Genomic DNA, 26,077 nt, shown 5'->3' with positions numbered 1-26,077 from the left:
TGCGTACTTCAACGCGATAAATATACGTTACCGTAATGAAACCATGGTAATCATTTGCCCTCCGCAGTTTGTACATCGCCGAGGAGGAGTCTGCCAGGCGAATCGGCGGAAATTTGAAGCGCAAACAACGAAATCCCGCACACGCTCGTCGAGAGATAAACACGACGGTTGTACTCGCGAACAACAACAATTTTAATATATTTTAAATCGCTATCGTATTTTAATAAAGAGATAAATTAATGCAATCACCGAAGTTACATGTTATTTACAAAAAAAGCACAAGTAAACGCAACGTCCTTTTAATAAATTAATTAATTCACGTTATTATATCACGTAACTTTGATATTGTATACAAATGCTGTGTATACAACAAACTGATTACGAAGAGTACGCTTTATATTTATTATCATCCATATAAAAGAATATTTTACTCGTTAATCAATACCCGCGGCAGCCGTTTTTGTTAAAAGCGGAAACTGATACTTTGAAAAGAGGGTGAGAGGAAGTGAGAGGGAGAGACGGGGGAGGAGAATCGTGACGTGAAAATCGCGAATAGGGGAATTTGATGGCCGCATACAAATAAGCTGCGCTCTCGGAATAAGTTGTATCTTTCCAATTTCAGCATTCCGCTGGCGTCTCCGCCTCTCGTATCGAGAAGAAAAGTAAGCGGCAGGATATGCAAAATCATCGTTATTCGGTTATGGAGCAATTTGAGTGTCGCGATCTCCGACGTTCGATGACTTCCGCGGTTCCTGCGCCCGCGAGGGGCTTTTATTTGTCGGATATCCATTCTTCTTCCGCCAAGTTGTCGCGCCCGACAGCGCGGGACGAATATCCGTCGCGTTCCATTTTCCATTTAAGCCCGTAAATAGGACACGCTCCACCGCCGTCGGCCGGGTTAATTAATCGTGACCAGGATGCGGGCGCTGCACCGTGCGAAAAATATGTCCCACAACCCCCATCGTCCCTCGCCCGTGGCGGTCGCGAACTTTTTCCAGAGAGCGGAAAGAGGGAGGGCAGGGGGAGATGGGAGGAGGAAAAAAAAACACGTAACGTTATTTTATCGCGGCGCGTGGGGAAAAATATTCGCGGCGATTCGTTCCGCTCGGGCGGAAAGATATTGGCGATAAGCACCGTTGCGGAAGTTACGCGCGCGCGGACGGAAATATATTCGCCGCCTATGCGAGGTATCCGCGCTCCATTAATACAGCAATAATTTCGATTACTGCGTGCGCGCGGAAGGAGGGAGGCGGGAAAAAAAAAACACGCGCGCGCTGAAATTCTCCCGATGAAATACCACGCGCGAATACCACGTGCAACGCTATGCGGACGCTCGTCATCGGGGGGAAAAAAATGCATCGATCACCCCGCGATAACGCGTGACGACGCGGCACTCGAGGAAGGCGGGTTCGCGATGCACCGCTTCTGAAGCGGACGATAAATTTCCATATACGAGTCGCACCGTAAAACGCTAAGACGGCCGGCATTATCAAGAGGACACCGTTAGCGGTAAATGCCGCTGAAATGCCATTAGCCTGCCGGCTCTTCGAAAGTTGCTGCAGCCTGCGCACTGGAAGAATACGGTGGCACTGCGCGCGGGATGAAAGTTTTTCGGAGCAGCGGCAGTAATTCCTCCCGGAATTAAACGGGCCACTTTTAAGAAGTTACTTCGCTCATGTAACGCATATTCCGCAATGTATTACGCAAGACGCACCAACTGGGTCGAGGTGTTTTACACGTACAGCGATACTGCAGAGTCTCGTTTAGCATTTTTAAGTAACTGGCATATATTATTTGAAAAAAAAGTAAAATGAAACTATATATGTAAAACAAAGTAAATTTTTTAGGCAACATCTTTTTTTAATTGTTAGACAAAGATCGAAATAAGACCGATTATTGCGGATGCAGTCAACTCATCGAGGGATGGGTACTCTCCTTGTAGCATGTCGCTACGAACGCACACGGAAAGAACAATTTTGCTGAAATACAAATCTGAAAATAATTATGTTGAATCATTTAAAAAGTTATATCGGATATTTAACTTGGTTGCTATACTCAGAGGAAAATTTCTTTGATTTAAAGATATATTTTGGTTGTTCCTTTTATTAGAAATATAGAAATAGTTTAACTGTGTAACGTAATATAAATGCAAGAAATTTATTTTTAAAACCTTTTATATAAATGAAAGAAATTTATGTTTAAAACCAGAGCAATTAAATTATTTTTTACATTTATGTCACTACTTTCTTTGAATTATAAAAATTATTTCTTTAAAGTAAACAAATAATTTGAACAATTAATATATGTACTTTAAAAAAACTAATAACTTCATTTCTCGACATCAAAGAATTTTTTATTTTCCTCAAAAAGATTTTCACTTCAATTAAAAAAAAAATTAAGTTAAAGAAATGATGTTATCAATTTAAACACAACTTTTCTCTATCATGCTTCGGCATCCCACATAATTATTTTGATGGTTCAACATAACATTATTTTCTGATCTGTATCTAGCTGAATTTTTAAATGCTGTAATAAATTGTTCTTTCCATGTATGTTAACACGCGATTGGAGATGTCTTCTTATAGAACGAATCTCCAATCTGACATGATATACTATGGCGTGCATTAAAAGAAGCGTGCGCGAAGAGGATCCGCGCCATGTGTAACTCATGGGGGATCGGGTGAGGTCAGTATGCCTCTAATGAGTCTTAATGAACGAGCGTGAGAGAGCTGGCTGCATGTCGATGGCTTTTCATTATTGTTAATTGTGCGGGAGATAAGAATATTACCCGGAGGGTCTTTCCGCGGAAGGCGAAAAATCGTCCTCGGTTAAATCGAAATTAACGAGGCAAACTCGCGCGAAGGCACGAAACGAACCGATTCATTCGCCAAGCAGTTAAATTTCCATAAGTGCTCCCGGGCACATTTTCCTCAAGTAACGTAACGTTCTCAAAGAGAAAATTTTCCCGTCGACGTATGCGGCGCCGGGAAACGCTACGGCAACGTTACTATCTCGAAAACATAGACAATCAATAAATCAAGATGATTAAAGTACATGGAGAAAGCATAAAACTTGAAATAGCATAAACAGAGAGAGAGAGAGAGAGAGAGAGAGAGAAAGAGAGACAGAGAGAAACAGAACTATTATTAAGTCATCTAAAAACGAACAAAATAATACATACATCGAAAATAATACAAAAAAAAATGAAAAAAAGAAATTAATAATATAAGTGAAGAATTACGCAAGTAAAATTGATAAGCGAAAATAAAATAAAGAAAGAGAGAGAGAGAGAGAGAGAGAGAGGCTTTTATCTTATCGTGGAACTCAAGTGAGAGAGCGGATCAGAGATCGTGTTCATCGTGAACGGAACGTAGGAGGAGCGTAACAGGGCTTGGCATTAGAGCAAATCGGCTGATGGCTCTGTGAAGAAGCCACATGGACGTATGACGTCTCATGCGGGTACGAAGTACTGATTAAATTATACGATATACCGTTTCGATTCGTGCATGCACGCATAAATTATGCAATCGGCCGATCGGTAATTTCTACGTTAATTCCTAAGAGTATACACCTGAATTAATGAAACAGTAATCTTCAGATATTAAGTGCAATTTTGCTGCATTTAGCGGCGTTATTACAGCAATTTCTCCACAATTTTAAACGAGCCCCTGCCATCAGATCAAAATGAGCGATTGGTTTCGCGGAATCGGACGCTTTGATTAACAGGAAATGTCCGCGAATGTTTTGGATGACATAAAAATCGTTTATCGAGAGATCGCAGGGACGAACGAAGGTATAATGGATTTGCCACGGAAATACGTCGACGGCTCTTTGTCACGTCGCGGGACACGCGGACTTCGGCAGTTGGCACACGCGAGAGAAGTTTGACGCCGAACGAATGGATTTCTTTCTTCGACCAAACAAAGAGTCCGCGCGATTTCGTTCTCCGAGAAAGCGAGAAAAAGGGGGCGAGGGAGGCGACACATATTCACATCAGCAGCTCGGCAACAGTCGGGAGCTCGACCAGGCCTAGCGTCATCCGTCCTTCTTTCTTCGAAGTCACAATTGATTTCCTCGAAATTTCTAGTCCCGGTCCATCTTCGCAGCTTTACATTTTTTTTTTTCCCCCTCGAAGGTCTATCTCGGATACACGAGGGATCCGAAGGACCTTCGAAGATAGATACGAGCAGGTAAACGTAATTCTTCGTCGAAGTCGAGAACGGTAAAATGTCGTGAAGCCTGTTTAAACTTTCGAACGGCAGAGAAGTGTGCCTGCGTAACGGTGCGGTTCCCGCGATAACTTTGTCCAGTTTACGTATTCCAGCACCGGAAAAGTCGCCGGTCAGACGCGAGTGCGGGCGGGACGCCAGTGCAGCCCGGGTCGGCGGACCGACACAATTCTTTCCCTTTTTTTTTTGGCTGCGATTAAAAATTGATGCGTTCACACGCGCTGCGAACGTCGCGCGCCGCGGAAAACGGCGATCCGTCTTTGTACGGCGCGACGGCAGCGCGCGCCATCGCTTATGGTAATATTTCGTGCATCGCGCGGCATGCATAATGCAGCCAGAACTCGAAATTTATGCCGCGGGCGCGAGAGGAAACGGTCGTAATGTAAGACGGGCGAGCGACTCTCGTGTGTGTCGCTCTGCCCTAAACGCCGGGAACGTCTGCAGCTATGCATCATCGATGAGGCATAAACGTAAGACGGCCCCCACGAACTTCAGAAATGCCTTTTGACGGGACGGCGCGCGCGATTCCCGGTGCATAGCAACGACGGGATCCTCGCTCGTCCTCTCTTCGAAAGCAATCTCGGGCGAGAGTTAGAGAGAGAAAGAGAGACATTACTCTTTCGACGTAACGTTAATTCGTGGCTCTTCGTTACAAATTTGTGGAAAGCCACGATAAATAATTCACGTCGACATTTTTATCGTGAATAATTCGACTGCAAATTGCGGGAGGGAGAAACATTCCGCGTATGCACGCATACATATATATATATATTTCCCTAATGGCTAAATGATGCTACCAAGTTTTAATAATTAAACAGCTATTAATACTAATACGAGTATTCGCCAAAGTTGGCGGTGGTCAATGTTAATTCCGTAATTTTCATATTCATCGCGTAATGCGCGCAAAAATAAATAGCAAGGCTTTCCATGTAATTATGTCATCCCCTTTTTCTCCCACCCCTCCCCCCCCTCTCTCAACTTTTTCTTTTAAGAATATTCGCGAGCAGTGCGCCAGAGAGTTCGAATTAAATCAGCCGGCTCGAATTAATTTCTTTAAGGAAGAAACTCATTAACAGCGTCAACCATAGCCGGCCTTTCCTTTCCTCCCGTCCCCCTCCTGCGGCTCTTAATTTCTCCTCAAAGAAAGAAGGATAGAAAACGAGAGAGAGAGAGAGAGAGAGAGAGAGAGAGAAAAAAAAGAGCTGTGATAGCGAAACTTGTGCGTGAACTTCCGACGACGACGCAAGCAAGAAGTTCCCTCGATCTACTCCACGTTGCACCGAGGAGGAGAACATCTCTCGTTCTTCTCCCGCAGCATCGTGAGCATTCGCCCCGAGCGACCCAACACTCCGAGACTCGCTTCTCTCCGACCTAGCGCTCTCACTTTCTGCCCTCTGTTCCGCGAAATCCCTCCGCTCCTCTTTCCCTCCCCTCCCACCCTACGATCCCTTCGCCGCCCGCCTTCCCACGCGTTCGATCGCGCGAGATTCACCGTCGCTCCGAAATTAGCCTCGGCAAAACGCGAAGAACATCTGCACCCCAAAAGTGTCCCGCCGCGCCGTTCGGGTCGACAGTTACACATTTCCGTCTACTATTATCCTTTCCCCTCCCCAAGCGACCTACGAAAATAACACGCTGCATTTTTATTGCGCGAGAGAAGAAACGAGTAATTCGTGAGTAATCAATTGAGACAATTGAATCTGCGATTGAAGACTCGTTTCGATCGGGCATCTACAATTGAGAGCGGAGCTCAGCCGATTGTATCGCTATTTACGGACAATGCGACAGTCGACCCTGCGGTAACGAGGATCAAAAGTAATAAGTCTCTCGCCGAGACGGTCAATTCCCGGCGATTCGATTCGCACAGTTCTTGCTCTCTACCTGTCCCCGCGGATCTCTCTATCCTCCGACTAAACGGACCATTGAAGCGTCGTGACGAGCTCTCTTTATCGCCCCGCCGAGTCCCTTCCCCGCCCGAGCGACAGAAATTCGTAGCGCGTCAGCGGAAACGAAAGTAAGAGTGTGCCGCCCGCCCGGTCGGGGCAAGGGACGCGGAAGCAACAACGACGACGACGACGACGACGACGACGGCGGCGGCGGCTTCGCGCAATCCGGACCGCCCGCGAACCGGCTACCGCGTTGCAGTCGCAGCGGAACCCGATCGTAATCCAACCGGCTCTCTCACCTAACCTTAACGCGACAGTGCGCTCTGCGCTCTCCTCCACTCCTCCTCACTCGGCCGGCGTATCTCGCCGTCAGGTGTACCGCACGCTCACCTCGTATCGGTGCGCAGGTGTTCCGCCAGGGACGACGATGACGACGGCGATGGCGGGTGCGAAGTCCTTGCCGTCTAAAGAAAACGCTTGCGACACCCTCGCGGCGACGGCGACGACGGCGATGACTCCCTCGCACTCCTCGTGTATATCCTCGTGCGGAAACGCACCGGAGTTGACGGGCGGACAAAAAAAAATGCCGGGGCGACGCTCCGGAACGCGCGACGACGCGTCGGCGCGCGGCGAGACAGGGGGAGAGAGAGAGAGAGAGAGAGAGAGAGAGAGAGAGAGAGAGAAAAGAGAGAAAGCGGAGAGAGAGAGAGAAAGAGAGAGACGGAAAAGAAATGTGTATACGCGACACCCACCGACGAGAGACGCAGGGAACGACGACCGCACGACGACGGCGGCGACGGCGACACCGCGACAAAACCGCCTTAACCGCTGGGCGCGTACTGTACGGAACGAACGGACGACGGCAGTATGGCGCCCGGCGGCCACCCCCTGCACGTCCCGCTTCCCTCCTCCTCGTTTCCCCCACCCTCGATGCCGCGCTCTACTCACTCGACTCACTCGCGACTATTGTTGTCTCCGTCTCACTCCCACGCTGCACTTGGCTATCTCGCTCCACTTCGCGGATTGCCACGCTGTACAGCAAATCTGCTCTCTCTCTCTCTCTCTCTCTCTCTTCTCTCTTTCCCTTATTCTACCTCTCTCGTATGTACTACTAGCCGTTTGAAACTGAATACTAACGCACCTCTATCTCCCTTCTTTCTCATATGGTCACAGCTGTAGCTGATCCGTCGATCTGTTTCTTTTCAACGAACGCGTACACACAATCTCTCTTTCTCTCTCTCTCGACGGAGAGAGAGAGAGAGAGAGATGGCCGTGGACTCTATCTCTCCGATACCAACGTAGGGTTCGGTTCTCTTCGTCGTCCCTTCGATACACCCGTCTCTCTTCAACCCGCAGCAAACTGCGCTCGCGCAGAGAGAGCGCATCCTTTTCCCGTTCTTCTCTCTTTCTCTTCCGATTCCGTCCCTTTCCCGTCGCTCTCCTCCCGCTATCGACTCTCTCGCTATCGATGACGGCACGTATCTTTCTCTCTCTCCCATTCGCAATTCAGCCGATCCCACCTCGGTCTCGATTAAGGGAGCAAGAGAAAATCCTCTACGCGTATGCGTGTGTGCGTGTACATATAGGGTGTTTCAGAAATAGCCGGCCAAAAATTCAAGAACATATTCCATTCATAAGAATGAAAAAAAGAATCGTGTGACAATGTGAATTCGGAAACGTTTACTTTTACAAGCTATTAACAATTTTTGTTTACGGAAAAACTAAAAATTCTTAATAATAACATAGGTCGATGGAAGTAAGGTGCAAATAAGAATTCCAATTGACTGGTCTACACATTCTCTCAATGTAAACTCTTTACAGATTTTTATTTATGATGTTAAGATATTTTAAGAAGGGACATTTTAAGACTCGTTTATAAAACTCATGTATTGTGAAAGTACTCCAAAATCACATTATCGCTTCGTGTGATAAAATATGAAATACTTTAAGAATTTTTTAACATCTTCGACAATCCATGAGACATCGATGTGAAACATTAATGCGGAAAGAAATCGTTTCCAGCAACTTCTTTAACCAAGTATTTCTTACCAAGGTCTGTTATAAATAAAAAGCTCTTAACCCTTTCAGGACCGAGCTTTTTTTATAATATTATTCGAATTTTTTATTCGAAATAATTTTAGGTAAATAACAATACATTAAAATTGGTTTTCGTGTGAAAAACCTGAAAATAATAATTTAACACTGATCCCAACATTATACTCTTTACGGATCTAAATATTTTGTTTGAATTTTTTCGCTCTTGTAATACATACAATACAGTCTTTTTGTCTCAAATGATTTTTATCTTTTTCAATATGAGAAAAAAAATATCTAGCTGTCAGACGTAAAAGGTTAAATAATCAAAGTCTACCAATTACAGATTTACGCTTCGACTCGTTTTCCAATAATATTTTCAATTAAAACCTGATTAAAATGATATTAATTCGTTCTCGACATTCGATATATTAATATAGTACGCGGGTCTTGAACCGGTTAAAGTTTGTTCACCTATTTCTGAAATACTCTGTACATACAACGCATATTCAGCGATACTTTCCGTTGGTGCCGCGGGTGACCAATCGAGACGCGGTCGGAGCACTGTCCCCTGCGAGGTCGCGCGATCAGACGTGCTCTCCGCCGCTTTTCCCCTCCGCGGACCACGTCGGGAAACGTGGGCGAGATTAATATTAGATCGATTGTCGTTAATAACATCTCCGTCGCTCTGTCACGACACGACGCTATTTATCGCCGGGCCGGGTGCAACAACCACTGTTGTCATCGCCGGCGCGATGAATCGCGGGCTTTCGAAGCCTGTGTTGCGCGTAAATTTCCGTCTATTTTTTTTTCGCTGTTTTCAACAATTCGACCGAACGCAAACCGACAAATCAATCAATCGATAAACATGTCCATTTCCAACGCTGCGTCGTTAGGATAGAGAAACGCGTTGTCACACAGTTGTCCTCGGAGAGCAGCGAAACGTGGCTTTTATTCCCAACACCGGACGAAATTAATTACGGAACGGAATGAATAAAGGTCACTAAGTGAGCCGCGATGACTGACGCGTGACTATTTTTCTTTCGCGTCTTTGTTGTAATTTTATCAGGCGGTGCATCGCCGTCTCGCAGTATTAATGCGACGGTATTATTTATCGTCGTCGTCGTCGTTGTCGTTGTCGAGGACACGTAACGTCGGTGTAACACCCGCTATCACACCCGCGGCCGACTCGTCCGCTTCTTGACAAGAGCGATCGTTTTTATTTCTTCGTCGACGCAAAATAAACATCGCGCCCTCCCGAGGGCGAGTGTGACGCGGTAGCGCGCTCACGCGCAAGAGCGCTTCCTCGTTTTGTGGGAAAGCATGGACGCAAGGAGATTAAAAGGTTATCGATTCTAAATACACGTCACGTATGTAAGTAAAGCCGAAAGAGAAAGACACACATACACATTTTACAGTTTCAGGGGAGACATTATATTAAATCCGATGCGATTTAGCATCTCCGTCATAAATGCCACTCTGCGATAAACTTCAAAGAGCCTCTTAATCAGTTATGAACTTTTCCAATAAGGTCTTCAACCGCCGTCCCTCACGTTCATTGTTCATCGAGCTTAACAACTTTCGGCGTCAACGACGGAAATTATTACTATAAATTTCCACCGGCTGACCTCTTTCGTTTGATAAAACGTGTTTCGCTCTCTCTTTCTCTCTCTCTCTCTCTCTTTCGAGACGAAGTATGCAGCGCGCGCCCGTGCGAAAATGCAGCGACGAACAAGAAAAATGACATTAACTGCCGTGAGTTTTCGTGCATTTTATATTTTTCGATACGTCACCACGAACGGAGATAAACGCACGATGTAAAATGACAATGTTAATGTTAGGATGACTGTTTTATTGTTTTAATACGAGCAAGACGCAGGTGGATTTTGGCAAAATTCCCGCGAGATTGTTCAAGATCAATCGAAAATAAATAAATGTCGGGATCGCTTCTCCGTTAATCGCTCGGCTACTTTCGATGTTCGACATTGTGCAACGTGCGCGGCGCAGACGCACATTCTAAATATAAGTTCGCCCCTTCTGGCCCGGAGCGATTCCACGCTCGCGAGCGGGCTTCGATAAACGGGTTTCGATAAGTGCCAATCGCGAGAGGTGGGCGCTGATAACGCGCGGCGCGCGAGCGCAATTAGTTTAACGCATTTTAAACGGCGGGCGACATTAACGCGGAAATGTCGCGTCGCGGTTCGCCGTCCGCCGTTACGAGGAGCGGGTAAATATAGCTGGCACATGATGCACGTTTCACCGAGCGACACGAATATAAAGGAACCGGCACAGTCCCGGAAAAACGTCGCGGCTCGGTCGATTCGCTTCTTGCGACTCCGCGGAGATAAGTTTTTCGCGGCGCTTAATGCGACAGTCATTGTCAGACACGCGGGGTCATAAAGTTCATATCGCTTGAACCATTGACGGACTTTCGATCGGTGACGACCACCGAATGGCGAAAGGATCCGTTCGATCGTTTCTCTTCCATGCTTTCCGCGACTCCAAGACTTTCGAGGAGGCGAGAGACTGTGAGCGTCTCGCCTCTGTAGCAGAGCCGAGACGAGGAGGCGTGTTCGTTTTAATAGACATTAGCCAACGTGACGGGCGATCGTCCCGTTAATTATGTATATTGCGCACTACTCGCTTTAACGAGTAACTTCATTATTGGTAGATTAAATGTCGATCGCGGAGACGATCCTCAGTCAGTCGCGGTGCGGTTAACTGCGGCCCCTTATCGATTTTCCACGAGGGAGATGATGTATCCTTAATAAAGTGGCACGTAAAGTCACGCGCGTAATCTCACGCTCGATTTTCCTTACTCGATATTTCTCGCGGCGGTGCATTTTACGGAAGTTGCGTCGGAATATTGATTCCGGGCGCGTGGGAGCTGCATCTCGCCGAATAGCCTGCCGGACGTTGCGTTTTACGTTGCATTCTTAGGGAGATTTTCATCTGATAATATGTAGCACAGAGAAAACGATTTCTTTGGACTTGATAAATTTTACTGTGTCCAAACAAATTTATTTGGAATGGTCCAAACAAACCACAATATTTGAATTAGTAAATACGACTAATAATAGTGTTATTTTTGTCAAATAATAGATGTTTCAATGAAACATTTTTATTCAAACAAATAATGTTTTTTCTAAGCACATGTTGTTTCAACTTATAGTCAACTTTCAGTCAATTGAATAGGAATACTATTTCCAATGAAATATTTTCTCTGTGCAAAGGGAGTTGTTCAAAATGATTGCCAGGATTTTTTGGATTTTTTTGTGAATATTTAACATTCGACAATTATAACCATATTGATGAATAGCAAAATTCTTAAAATTTTCAAATTCCATGCTATTTATTAGTTAACGTGCATCCAGGAAAAATATTTGTTTGACTCCAAAAAAAAAAAAAAAAAGTTTATTGCTGCTACACGGTTAAAAAATTCCTTTAATTTAAACAAATTTTTAAATTATTCCTTTAATTAGAATTAAATAAATAATTTGATCATGCAAGGCAAATCTTCAAATAAAAAAAACATATTTTTAAAACCAGAACAATTAAATTTACATTTCTGTTAACTTTTTCTCTGAATTAAATAACTATTTGTTTAAACAAGTATCATAGTTTTACTTTTAAAAGGGGCTAATAACGTCATTTATTAAAATAAATTTTTATTTTCCGCAAAGGTATTTTCACTACAACTTAAAAAATCAAAGTTAAAGAAACAATTTCACCAATTTAAACAATTTTTTTTCCGAGTGCGCTTGCTGTTATACATATGTTAAATGCGCGACTCACAAAAAAAAAAATTCATGAAACCCTGCCAATCATTTTGAATAACCCTGTATGATTTATGAAAACGGAAACGCTCGCCGATGCCAGTCGTCTTGACTGTCCCTATTCATTTTTTCTTTTAATTTGCACAATAACGTGAAACGTAATATCGCCGGGAAAGGTAAAATCGCAGTTGAAAGGGAACGAGCGAAACAAGAGGCTCTCCGCGGAGGATTCTTTGACTCGCCGCGGCCAGTCCTCTTTCATCTCTATGGATGCAGACTCGCGCAGTGATCCTCAACCTCGACAGGTCTGTCCTATTAATTACACGGAATCCGTCCCGTTCGCTCCGCTTTGCTGCCCGTCCTTCGCTAAATATGCTCCTATTAGCCTTCGGACAGTGATGTGTGTTGCTCTTATTTGAACGCAAATCGCAGCATGAATGTTGCGCGGTGCATATTAGCAACGTTCGTATCACCGCCGTAACTGCAGGCTGCATCCGGTGGAGGTAGAGATCGATAATTCGAATACGAAGATTCGGCGAATCGAACGAGGCGCGGCGGCGTAGGCTCTTCGACCCTTCTACCCCGGAAGGGGAATCGAAAAACCTGCGCTCTCGCATCCCGACCGCAAATGCATTATCGCTTTTCGAAGAAATGAACATCGGTGTTTTCCTCCACGTAACGGTAACCGTAAGCGCGCTCATCGGATACGACGCGTACTCCCGAGGGTATGCCGTCTTTACGCGGGGGTAATCGTGCTATGCCATCCGCGAAAATTACTTGCGGTTAGTAACATACCCTGCATACACGCCGCAATGGGGATGCGCATTCGGCATCGTAAGCGATGATCACTCACGGAAAGCGTTAGCTCGGCCGTTTTAACTCAGCGGACTTTAACGCGTCTCTCATTCCGCTCGCGCGGTCTGCCGAAGCTCTCTTTCTCTTTCTCCCTCTCGAAAGCGCGGAACGCGGCGCGAAAGGTTTGGAAAGAAAAAAGAAAAAAAAAACGGAATTTCAATCAATCGCCGAATACGGTTTGCTCGAACTTTAGTCCATCGTCCGGATCAGCTATCGGTCCACCGTTCCGGCCTGATGCATATGTACATAACGTACGTGCGCGTGCAGCACCGCGTCGAAAGTATCGACGAGTCGGGAGGGAATTTCCATCGAGCCTCGCGACGTTTTCGCGGCGATATGAGATTTTGCATTTCTCCGCACTCGCAATTTCGGAATCCCCTTCGAATCGTCGCGCGAATCGGCCCGAATAAATTATTTTCGCATCCCGGCGCGACGAGTAAAAGACGGAACGTCGCGTTAACTCGACTCAATTAATTATTGTGTCACGTGCGAATTGGCAAGTGAGATCGTCGGATGGGCGCGGTATCGTAGTATCGGATTTGTTCCGTCCGCGGATCACAAACGAACGCTCGCGGGCGCTAGGTCGCGTGTGTCAATATTCAGACGGGTATGCAAACATCCCGGCAGCAGATAACGAAGCCATGCGAACACGGGCGGATTCCGGGCCTCGCGGAATTGACGTATGACGTATACACCGCTATGCCGTTCTACCTGCTCCATATGCTCGTTAGATCGTCACGGATACGCAATATCAATGAATGCACGACACGTGTTTTTCATTTGCATTAGCAAATCGTTCTAATTCTAAGCGATGATCAGAATTGCGAAACCCCTGCATTTGCTGTTTAATTTATAGACTGTAGAGGTGTCTGGAGTAATCGATGCTCCTATTGCCACGGGACCATGGCACACAGCTAAACCGACGATTGTCGCCGGAACGATATTTACGTACAGATTCATCTGTTTCGTTAGCACACTGGAGACGTGGCTGTCCAATTTTGTCTGGTTTCCTGATCCAGTCCTTGATCGAATTCCGCCCACGGTAAACGACATTTCGTTCTCGTTCGCACAGAGGAAACGTCATTGCGGAACCGAGGCGAAAACGAAGGGCAAATTAAGGAAAAAAGGGAATTTCGCCGACGAGATGGGAAAGATAATGGAAAGTGGACACGGTCTGGTAATTCGGGCGATTTTTCAGTCTTACAAAGAATACTGTAGTATCCTTATGCAAAATAAATGAAAACGGCGAATAAAAGTGGATTTAATCATTTTGTATTCAAGCTTCAGATGTCCTGCTAATTTACCCTCGCGGAATTCTCTCGTAATAATAATATAGTCATCTCGGTGGGACTGCGTTATTTATGCGACCAGGCCTGATAATAACGAGCGGCTGCTCTCGATAATCATTACTTCCGATAGTAGCCGCTCAAGTCTCAGAGAACGTCGAGTGCCGTGGCACGGCAATTTTGATGCACCGGAGGTAGACGGGGGAGAGTAAGTCGCGCCAATCATCAAGAGAGAGCACCAACTAGCCCTAGATTAGAGAAGGAGACGTTAGAGAAGGAGACGCGACGCATAACAAGAGCATCTCGTTATGCGTTGACTGTTACTGGAAGAAGGAGCACTCGTCTACGTTCGAGTGCTTCGTTCCCCGGATAAGAGAGCGAGAGAAAGAGAGAGAAAGAGGATGCGAAGAACAAAACTTGACAAGAGTCATCGAACGCGTCGGTGGATTTTAATAAAATATTAGAATGAGGGGATAGTATCGTGATCCTTGACCCTCGTTCAACCGTCGCATGCACCTCCGTTCTTATCTGATGCATCGCGAATCGCACGTTTAGTATGTAAATCCTTACGGTGTTACTGGCACGTCGGCACGAAAGAAGATTTTCGCGGTAGCTCTTTGATTCTTTAACGTCTTCCGAGAATCTTTAACACTTCGTTAAAATGGATCTGTAGAATAGTGTACGTGTTTTCGATTCTTAATATTATTTCACCAATGTAGATTAACTTTGATTTCGGTTTAACTTACTCTTTACTCACTCTAGTTGTAAGAATTAAAAGATAAAGTGTAAGCTAACATTAGAAAAACTGGGTTTGACGACGTTCTAGGTAAACAAATAAATATTCAACTGTAATATATAATTGAACAATTTTTTTACCCAAATTAGAAACATGAGAAATGATGAAACAAAAGGATATGATGTAGAACCAAAATTGAAAAAAGTTACAACAGTATTTGAATTTTATAAGGAGGAAATTGGTTGATTACTTTAGTTACGTCTAGTGCTAAATCGACATCAAAGTTAAACTACATTAATGGAAATGGACATAAATCACGAATAGCTAACATGTCTTTGTTGAAGAAATAGAGAGAAATACTCAGAAATACATTTCATGGGTTTTAATAAACTTTTGTATGTTTATTCTATTAGTAATAAAAAATAAAATATTACAAAGCTGCAGGTTCCATTTTTATGTTTCTTTTTCGAAAAAATCACGATTTAGGTCATAACGATAGATTATACTTTTATACCTTGGCAAATCAATAGATATTTTAAAAAAAAGAGTAATGTTTACGTATACGTATGCGTATTAGAATCCTAAGACTGACAGTTTTTGAGAAAATTAATATTCTTTGATTTTAATTAAAGAGATATGCTTCGAAAGTTTGGCAATCATCAAGAATTGGTAGGCGGTAGAACGCTTGCCTTTATCAAAGAATGCTAATTTTCTCGAAAAATTATCAATTTTCGGATCTACACATTAAAAATTACTTGTTTTTTCAATATCTATTAGTTCCCCCCAAGTCCACAAGCGATTTATCGTCATGACTTAAAATCGCGATTTTTTCGAAAAAAAAAACCCAAAGTGAAACCTACGGTTTCAAAGGGATTACTTTTTAGTGCTCCTGAATAACCATGTAGAGGTTGATCAAAATCTGTGAAATACTGTGAGTCTCATTGTAACACTGGCGAATAGGTGTGTAAAAAATTGCGCGATCGTTGCTCTCATCCGGCAGTGTTTGAAAATGCGGATGTCTACTTTCGCAAGTGTTTACATCAAAGTCATCTTAATGAGCTTTCGGGGAGGATCGTCTGAGAGCGGCCCTATCACTGTCCGAAATTCGGAAACCAAACAACGGGCTGATTCCTCGGCGAATAGCACGCTCACGTAGAGCGGGTACGTGCGAGATCCTCGTCTCGGATGACTAATCCTGGCCCGGGGCCAGTAAGTACGCGTAAGTCATCCCACGTACACACACGCGTCACTTCGCGTGCGTGCGTGCGTGCGTCTGCACGCGAATGTATTCACCAAGCCGGAGCAGCAAAGTTTGGAGCTTCGCTTCGCTCGGGCTTACGCGGTTCTCCACCGAGTTATTTATACCGAAATATAGTCGGGAACATTCTCGTTGAGGAAGCGAGAGCGCGATTCGTGCCGCGAACGATTTATAATAGCGTTCGAATTCGATCCGACACATCCAGGAATATCAAATACGAGCGCGAAATAATGAAGGATAGAATCAGGTAGAATTGTGCCAAATTGTTGCCTGTTTCGACAAAGCTGAACATTTTCTTCGATCGAGTTTAGGATATTTATGATTATGAATTATAACTAATCGTAAGAACATAAATAATAGGCGATTAAGTTTTGATAAAAGATACCATATTGAAAGTTCTCACATACGTTACTTTCGAAATAAACGAGTCACATCCGAGAGCATTCTATCACGTTGGCGTGCACCAAATTCATAAATAGCAGTCTCGCCGACGCGATCGCGTTTGCGTACAGTTTACACATTCAAATACCGCCTGACGATACCATAACACGAACGTCGAAATATTTCTGTCTTATACCTTGGCATACTTACGTCCTTAGTAAGAATAGTTGACTCGAATAATTGTCGGTCTCTATAAATCTCATTTCTCTCTTCTCTCGCGAAGTGGATTCCAGATAAAATAAACATGTTGGTACATAAGAAAAGTCAATATCGGTCTTGCAGTAGTGCTCTGCGGGAGATCTTGGTATCTAACAACTTTATTGGTACCTAATTTTTCACCACAATAACAATCTGTCAGATCTCACAGATCTCTGCAAGACCAATATTGGCTTTTCTCACATTTAAGTTTGACATATTCGTCTTAATCTCTTCTTATTATTGAATTAATTTATGTGTGAATTCTCCTGCAGTTGAATGTCAGATTACTTCGATCGCGACAGGTTAATATGATTTTCTCGCGGCGAAATTCCGCGTGATCAGCGGCAACGCTCGCGCGAATAGCTCGGAGAGATTTTATCACGCGGCGCGGAGGAGCAGAGCGCGCAGACTCCGGTCGTGGAACGAGCGAACGTCGTTCGTTCGAGAGAGACAACGGCAAAACGCGGGCGACTTTGAGAATGGATCAGAAGTGCCGCGCGAAATGGGAATTAACGAGCGTGCGATTAACCGGGTTAATGGACGTAGGCACGCGATACTTCCACGACGACGCTTCCAAGGAGACGGGTTGTTGACCGGGTCTGACTGACACTCGACTCCTCTCATCTGGGGCACCCACGAACCCCCCCCCTCACCCTTCCCCTTCCTCCCTCATCAAAGTCGCACCATCTTCCGACGATCGGCGCGCCGATCTTATTCCACGTGATGCAAGGACGTGGAATGAATACCAATGGCAACCTACGAAATTCGCTCGTGGGGTGCCACTTTGTTGTTTTCAAAAAATTCGACGAGAGAGAGAGAGAGAGAGAGAGAGAGAACCGAGAGATTTCATGCCGATACGGGGATCTTTTTTGCTATCGAAATCACTATATTTTCTCGTTTATATCGGCGTGAAAAATTTTACGGTATTGTAACTGCGCTGACATTGATAGCGTAGAATATATCGATGTAAAAGGCCGCTAATGATCGTGTCGGCTGCAAGTTGGGAAGGAGCGGGGTGGGGAGGGGAGGGGGTAGGTCATTTGTGGTTCGAAAAGCGTCTTTAATAGGGGAGAATGGTGATGTCGCTATAATAAAAATTTACACCCAGTTACGATGGCGTTCGCCGATGAGGCTCGACGGCAATTTTGCCGAAATTACCATCGTCACTGATAACGGCTTAACATCGAAATAACACCGTAATTGCCCGATACGATTTACACGTGTGCTGTTATCGCTGCGGCTCGGCCGTTGGCCCGAGGATTTTACTCGCGGTTTTTTAACGGGAACACGGCCGAACCGTTTTCGGCACGACGTGCTTGAAAACTCGGCGGAAAAACTCTGTTTTTTTCGAGATTTTATATGTGTCTGATATTTTAAGGGATAACGTAAATCAGCCCCGCTCTTCCGGCTACGCCTCGTATAATATTTTACGACCCTTGCCGCGCATTAACATAGACCGCCGTTAGAGACCATTGTTAGTCGGCAGCAAAAAAAAAGCAAAAACTATAAATTACAAAGGTAGAAATGTAAAAAAAGAAGGGGGGGGGAGAGAGAAATAGGTCGGAACGGCGATAACGAAAGCACTACGCGCCGTTAGCGCCGGGGTCGTAATATCGTACATACATTCGAACAGACGTACGTGCATCGTTATGAGTGAAGTTCCTAGAGCGACGAGAAGTTCCTTGACCGCGAGTTGCTCGCCGCGGAACATTTCCATCAGAGGAAAGCGGACGTGCTTTCCGTACACGCGCCGAGCACTTTCCGCAGGGCGGAAAAAGGCGCGCCATATAAGGGGTGTAACCGACCCGAGTTCCTAACAGAGAGGAGAATATACTACGTAACTCTCTCGTTCCAAGTTAAATTAAAAGCGGCGCCGCGGTATATCCCAGTCTCTCGTTACTCTCATGGGCGAAGAATGATTGGACGTTACCAAGCGTACCGCGAGAGCCAGCCAGCGAGGGCACGATTCACTTATTAATTACGATTATTATACGGGCGAAAAAGGCGCGCCTTGCGCGATTCGCCGCCCCCTCCCGCCTCCCTCGCCCTTCCGTATACGCGTGCAATTAAGAAAGGCTGCACCTAGCTCTCGATCGCACGCCGCACGCCGCGCGGCGCCAGGCGTGTGCCCGGAAAAAAGGAAGATAGAACGGCGTCAAGGAACAATGTACAGCCTCATACACCATTGTTCTCGTAATGGCTGAGGGGGGAGGGCGGGCGAGAGGAGCGCCGATTCAGGATGTCAACGTCATTACGGATGCACACGGATCCCGACGCGCAGCATTAACCCACTTTTGTTTAATCACAAAGGCAATCTCGGTGATCGGACCGGGTTCAACGTCTCGCTGCGCATTCGGCGCCATTGGGCGCTTAATTGCACGTCGCGCTTTTATTCCGGTCCGACGACGAGTCGACGAGTCGCTCGATCCCTCGACCCCGTCCCGTTGATCCTCGATGATCGTTGTTGGCGAAACATTGTCGCGCAAACATCGCCGCGCCTCGCATGCCGTCAAAAGGGAGAATTAAACGCGAGAAACAAGCAGAAATACGATTAAAGAAATGAAATTGATAGCGCGGAATGGAGTATCTTCATCCCTCGGTCTCTTCCGGTTTCAAATTGCCTGTTACAGGACGCATACTCACGTACACAGAGAGTCGGGCGCATCGCAATCTCTTTGTGACACTGTATCCACGCTCGGAACGAGGAGCACTCGACGTTGTGCACGTGGAACGCGAGGGACGCGCGCGCGTAACTTCAGGGACTGTCGAACTAACCACGTTCCCGCCACAATTTGCATGCTAACTCGCCAGCACGGAGAGTTTGTCGCCGCGTCTCTCTGCGCGGCAACTACCAATTTCTATGCCGATTGTTTCCTTATACCAATCCCAGTTCGCTGGTGCTCTCAACTCGCCGTTGAAACCAACCTTCCGGTGATTCGACCAAGCGCATAAGGATCGACGCAGCTACTACGACGAAAAGTCTCTTCGGGCTCACGCGAGCGGGATCATCCGACTCGAAAACGCCGTCGAAATTTCTCATTGACGGCATAAAGCTCGAAAGCCTTCCTTTGAGCTCGCGACTTAGCGGAATTCCTCTCTCTCTCTCTCTCTCTCTCTCTCGCGACTTAGCGGAATTCCTCTCTCTCTCTCTCTCTCTCTCTCTCCCTCTCTCGTGCTAGAAATCTCCTTCCCCGGATCTCTCTTGCGAGAAAGAATATGAGATTCTTCGTGCACGTGTAAAGAAAGTTCGTGTGGCATCGAGAAGCGACGTGAGTCACGCAGCTCTCCTATTTTCAAGTGCGTTTACGAAATCAATTGCGTGTGTCGACACATCCGGTCTTTAAACCGCGACTCTGCGGTAGCCTTAAATACCGATGCCTCACCTCTGACCACGTGTTATTCATCCTTCGGTGACCATACGACGATTACTAAGCAAACGAATACCCTACGAAGAGAGTGTTCTCGATTTAAAGACGCGAAATAAAATTCGAATAATCAAATCGCATTCGTCCTGAGCTTCCTGAGAAAAATTAGAATATTTTAACAGAGGAAATTAATTCGGAAACATCCGTGCCGTATCGCTGAAATTTAGCGCGTTACACGCTGTTACACGAGTCACGGTATAAATATTTGGTTTCCCGCCGGTCGGGAACCGTGAAATCGTTTCCGGCCGCCAGGTAAGATAACACCTGCACCCAAACTGCAGCAACGGGACAAATATTTGATTCTCGCATTTGCATCTCAATGCGTATCTCCAATAGTCGAGGCGCCAATAGTAACGGCAGCAACAATAAGCGCCGAGGGGGGCAGAAACAACTGGGTCACGCTTTCCATTTTGATTTAAGGTATTTGCACGGCCGAAAGAGACAATCGCGCGCAGTGCGGAATTCCGGAACCAGGACGACGTGCGCTCTAATAGAAACGAGCGTGGGAGTTGGCCGATGTGTGTGCGTTATTTGTACTCCTCAAACACACCGCTCGAGATCGTTTTCACCAATGAGAATGCTGTCCCAGATAGATTCATGTCGCGTAACGAACTCCGTGTAACTCCTTCGTGTAATTGACGCGTGTAACGCGTTTCAAAATGATTTGCAATTCAAAGCGAATTCGGTGCTTGTATAATTTTTAAAGAAGCAACTACCGAAGGACTACCTCGAGGTACGAGAAAATAATGTAACCGCAGCGAGATTTTAATTACCCGAGTACCTAGTCGACTGTAAATTATTTCAGAGTTAAATGGAACACTACTTCTCCGCGGTTATACGTTTTCAATAAAAACCAATTTTCGCGCTGCGAAAACATTTGCCCGATAAAGATTAGTTCTTGAAGTTTGCGAAAGTAAAATCGCTGGACTGAGAGAAGAAGCGGGCGGAGCGGCGATTCCAGATTGGCGAATGCGAAAGTTCCTGGGAAGGTACGACTACCGGGAGAGCGACTTGAAAAGAGGAGTGAAAAGCTGTGCTTTCCGGGCGGCGGCGCGTCTGGAAACAACGCAAAGTGCCTGCAACTTTTCGACTTGACTAGTGCGGAATTGACCGTCGCTATACGCTATATGCGAGACTACTAAAAATAGTCCCGAGACACCGCTCCGCTCGCGAAGGCTATCGCGAGAGCATCGGAGGCCGAAGCAATGAAAGTCGCGAATCTTTGCGAAGTTAGCGCTGATCCCTTCCCATTTGCAGGACTTCGATATAATTGACAGACTTCTGATTCTTCTCCAAAGAGTTTTTCAAGAAAAGTTCTCGACGATTATATTAATATTCGAAGCGACGAAAGTAGGAATGAGAGTTTCGACGATTTTTCAGTAATCGCATTAAATTTTTCTGAAATTTTTCTCGTTTCCTTTTTAATCTAATAGTTTCTCCGAGTGTTTCAAAGAACGCTTCAAGTTTTATCGGGATTCAAATTGACCGTGAGATGCTGGAATAAAAAGTTGCGCTACAAATTTTCGTGTAATGAAAACGTTAAATTGATATTCGCAGATTTTCAGATGCCTCTCGTTTTACGCTCGATCGTTCCTTTTGTGACTATCGGAAACTCTGGAACTCTTTGGGGACAAGCTAGAAACTCTATCAATTACATTGAAATTCTGAAAATGGGGCGCTAACTTCGGGGACACGGAGCGTGGTGATCAGTGATGCATTGCGTCCTCGATCCTCGTTGTCGCGCTAAAATGTTTTTACGACTTTGATTACGTCTTAACGATTGTAAATGGGAAACGCTATTAGATAAGAACGATGTTTCTATCGCTAATGGCCAAGGCTACAGTCGTTTGCAAAGTAATATACGTAAAACTTCGATATAACACCGCCACACAATTTTGCGAATACGGCAAAGAACGTGAAAAAGGAAACTTCGCTTATAACGCGGTAATAACAATGTTGTGATATAACAAGCAATAATTGTAACAATTATAATGCATAAGGCAGCAAAATAAATATGTTTATTAGAAAACCAATGACTCTTTTCTTGAACAAAAGATTAGTTTAAAAATTAAAATCACCAGCTACAATGTTGAAAACATCATGAAATTCAATGTGTTTTCAAATTACACATTAATGTATTTATTTATAACTGAAAAGAACATGAACATGCATGAAGTTTAGTGTACATACTTTAATTGACAACTTTAAATGTTTTTTAATGTAAGTATCCGCTTGAAATTTGCTTCCGTTGCATTAAATTCTGTTGTCAATTTTTCGTGTATACAAATTCTAAAAAATAAATGATACTCTTCTACGATGAAGCTACAGAACATTGTTTATGTATCGCCAAGAATGCACCAGGTGCACTTAGCAATCGGTAAATACGTCCTGCCATTGGAAATATTCCAATGACATGTGACAGTAAGAATCTATTCTCGAGCATCCTGCCACTACTGTCAGGATACCAACGGATCTGTATATTTGGTTTTATATACGTTTACGTGCGCTAAGAAAACATCGCGAAGCTTACCAGGTCGATGCTTTCCATCACGCATAACAAGAAGCGTGGGAATTTCGGCCAATCGCGAGATAACGAGAGCGTGTTTGGCGGAAAGGCAAACCATTCCACTAAATCGACCATCGTTGTTGTTTCCCCTTTCCGTATGCCGGAGGTTCTTCCGTACTTCCGAATCAAACGTTTCCACGAGGTATCACGTGATATTGATTCATCTCCTATTTTTGAGCAACGCTTAGCAACGCTGACTGATTTGATTCACTGAACAATTTCGGTTCCTTCACCGTCGAAGAAATCAATGCCGTCAACGAAATTATTCAACGGTACGATAACGTATCGCGGCAATTAAGTTTCCGGAACGCAAATAAATAATGTGGTATCTAATTGTGCCCCGGCGAGAACTAAGTGGACCTTAATTCCGGGGTTTTAATGCAAGATAATCTTTCATATATATAACTGCATTGTATTACCGCGCGCATGGAATCCGCCGGATTCCACTTGTATGTGCGCGGTACGTCCAGAATATCTAGAATTTCGCAAAGGAAATGGGATCGGAGCGTTTCGTGCGGCAAGTTTGAAAACTAGCGCGGCAACACGTAATTAGCAATATCTATCGTTTATCTCATTTGCTCGGGCTGAGTATGCACGTGACGTTTCATTATAAGTTCACCTCGCGTCTACTTAAGCTTATTATTAGTTAGCCCGCCGTGTTGGGGGCTAACGAGAAACATGGATAAACGTCAAGTTAATGCGCAAGATTAAATTTGCACGATGGTTATAAATAATATTAATTTCACGTAACTCGACGTAACTCTAAACCCCAATAACTTGAGCTTTTATTGTGTATCTCACTAGAATATATATTACATTACTAAATTCTCCCTCCCTCTCTCTCTCTCTTTAAATTATTACTCTGTGCTAGATTACTATTAAACGTTTTAATGGAAATTCTCCAAACTTCAATTATACCGTTGTTCCATTCTAAGGTTCGAATATCATTCTCTTGTCGAGTCCAATCGAGGATCCGATCTCTCTTACGGCGATGTGGCGTGTAAACGCGATGGGCCAAAACAATCAACGCATTATTGCAACTATTAAGGTGCTCTGGTACACGAGACTGTCCGGCAAAATTTGATTGGAGCTTTCGCGAGCACGGGGAGAGAGGCTGCAACGCGACCGCGTGAACACTCGTGGGCATTCACCCCGGCAGTCTCAGAATAACTACATACCTATTTGTCCCGAGTAAGCAGACAGTGGTGCACAGGCGAAATTATTCGTCGAGGTAAGTTCACGAAGCCGCAAGCACACGAAGCGCTTCGATATCGCGCCTCGTTTGAATATTCAGGAAATTACGCGGAAGTCCGCCCGTGTGCAGGCTTCAGCGCAGGATGCCGGATTGTTTGTGCAACTTCAAAAATACTATCAACGGGTCGTATACGAGAATGTCGCTAATAGCTGCAGCATGACAATTGCGGTAGTATCGCTCCTAGATAACTTTCGACGCGCGTCTATTCTCGGCAAATTACACGACGCAACGACATATTTCCCCTCTACGCGTTGAGAGCCACTGATAGCGAAACGACAGAGCGTCGAAACCTGTCACGGACATTATTTGCAGTTTATTTCGAACGCGCGCGGTACATGGCCTGGTCTTCAGAAAGCACCAAATTGACACTCGAGAAGCGACGGAATATTGCCGACGTTGTTGACGACGGTGTGTTACACCGATGTCGAAATCGCGTTCGAGCTACAAGTGACTCGTGTAATAATGAAAGCGGCAAATTTTCGATAACAATGAGCCCCGAGCTGCTGGTGATAGATCGAATAGTCACGAATAAGAAATGCGTAATTCCGACCGTAATACGACGACTGGCTTGAAATTTTAGACCTTTCGAACGATGGGAAAGACATCGCGTATATTATGTAACGGGAGCTTTACCGGAGTCGGTACGAGACGTAAAGCCAGTGCATATAAGTTATACGATCCTACCAATACTTTCCTACATGACGGGGGTCATAAAGTAGAACGGCTGTTACAGTCGCATCATTCCGCGGAAATGCGGGACGTAAAACGCCATGAGAATCGCATCTTTTCCGTGATTGTTAGACACCTACGCGACAGCTCCACCTGCGCCGCGCGCCGTCGCCGGCGAGATCCGCGAGATAAAATGCTATGGAATCGCGATCTTTACGACATAGCGCAATAAAGCGCGTTTACTTCGTAGATTTAAAATTTAGATAGTTAAATAATCAGTTTCTCTCGTCCTCTCCTTTTCTCTTTTATTCAAAGCATAGAGACCTTTATCGACGTGTGGGCGATACTTCCTCGCACGAGCGGTAAATAAAGTCAAATGTAACGACTGAAAAGGTTTTACGTTTAACACCGCCTTCGCGAGCAAAAAAAAAAACGTATAAATGTAGACAATGGATACCTGTTGCGATATCTACATCCACCTCTCGATCGATTGCGTAACGATACGTCACGAGAATCGCGGCGTTCTTTCGGGGAAAAGCGAAATGAGCGCTCCTGCACGAATATTATGCAAAGTGCACCTTCGAAGGCGTTACGAGCGACATTCCAAGTGTCTGAATAGAGAATAATTCTGTTCGCCGTTAAGACCCGCGAAGCTGCGGAACGAGTACCGTTGAGTGTCGTGTCAGCGAATATTACTGCGCGACGCGTTTGGACGCCTGTCGACGAAAGCCTCCCGGGAAGTCTAAGTTGAGAATATCGCGGAAAAGCGTATCGGGTGGACAGCAAGCATCGCGATAGGTTCGGGCGTGCCGTTCGAAACAGGGTGCCGTTGTCGGAACCTATCGATACCACGCCGTCGTGAACATGCTGTCGCGCGTCGCGCAAAAAAAGCCGAAAGCTCATCAAGCTCGTGGACAAGGAAGGACACGGGGGTAGAGGGGAAGAGGGAACGCGGGAAACGCGTCTGGTACATTATTCGCGGTGGGTGCACGGCGGAGCCGTCAGGACGCATCGGTGATCCCCGACGAAACGATGAAAAATCGAAAAATCCAGACACGTGCGGCGCACGCCCACCACCCTCGTATCTTGCGTTGCGGACGCGGCCGTGTTTAACATTTCTCTCTCCGCACCCCTGGACGTCTATCGAGAAATACCAAATGATATAACGCAGCACGTGTGTCTCGTCGCGACGTATACGCATTTTCGTAAGACACCTGCTTTCGTGAAACTGCACAACATCGACACGTCCGCAAATACACCCGTCTCTCTATTCTAGAGAGAGAGAGAGAGAGAAAGAGAGAGGGAGAGGGAGAGAGATCCCTCGCCCCTCGCTTTGCTTAACCCACGCGTACTTCTATAGATTTTCCACATCTTTGTGTAAATTGTTTCACGACGTTATGATTTATTAATGCAGTAACTTTTGCGGATGCCTACAAAAATGCTAATCAGAAATTAATGCAATA

The 26,077-nt window shown here is 45.3% G+C and overlaps 1 protein-coding gene across 3 annotated transcripts in view; it reads right to left on the bottom strand.

Annotated features, from left to right (window-relative positions):
* The window catches only part of LOC105202786 (dystroglycan), a 68,867-nt gene that overhangs the window by 30,736 nt on the left and 12,054 nt on the right, over positions 1-26,077 (bottom strand). For 2 of the 3 annotated variants that reach the window (XM_011171461.3, XM_011171463.3), the window contains exon 1: positions 6,506-6,966. The exons of the other annotated variant lie outside the window; for it this stretch is intronic. The gene's annotated coding sequence lies outside the window, so the exon portion shown is untranslated. Of the gene's footprint in view, positions 1-6,505; positions 6,967-26,077 lie in introns of those variants that run through there. 3 annotated transcript variants of the gene reach the window in all.

Source organism: Solenopsis invicta, chromosome 3 (genome assembly GCF_016802725.1).
Source record: "Solenopsis invicta isolate M01_SB chromosome 3, UNIL_Sinv_3.0, whole genome shotgun sequence".
NCBI lineage: Eukaryota > Metazoa > Arthropoda > Insecta > Hymenoptera > Formicidae > Solenopsis > Solenopsis invicta.
The sequence above is the reverse complement of the archived record's forward strand: the minus strand, read 5'-3'. Positions and strand labels throughout refer to the sequence as shown.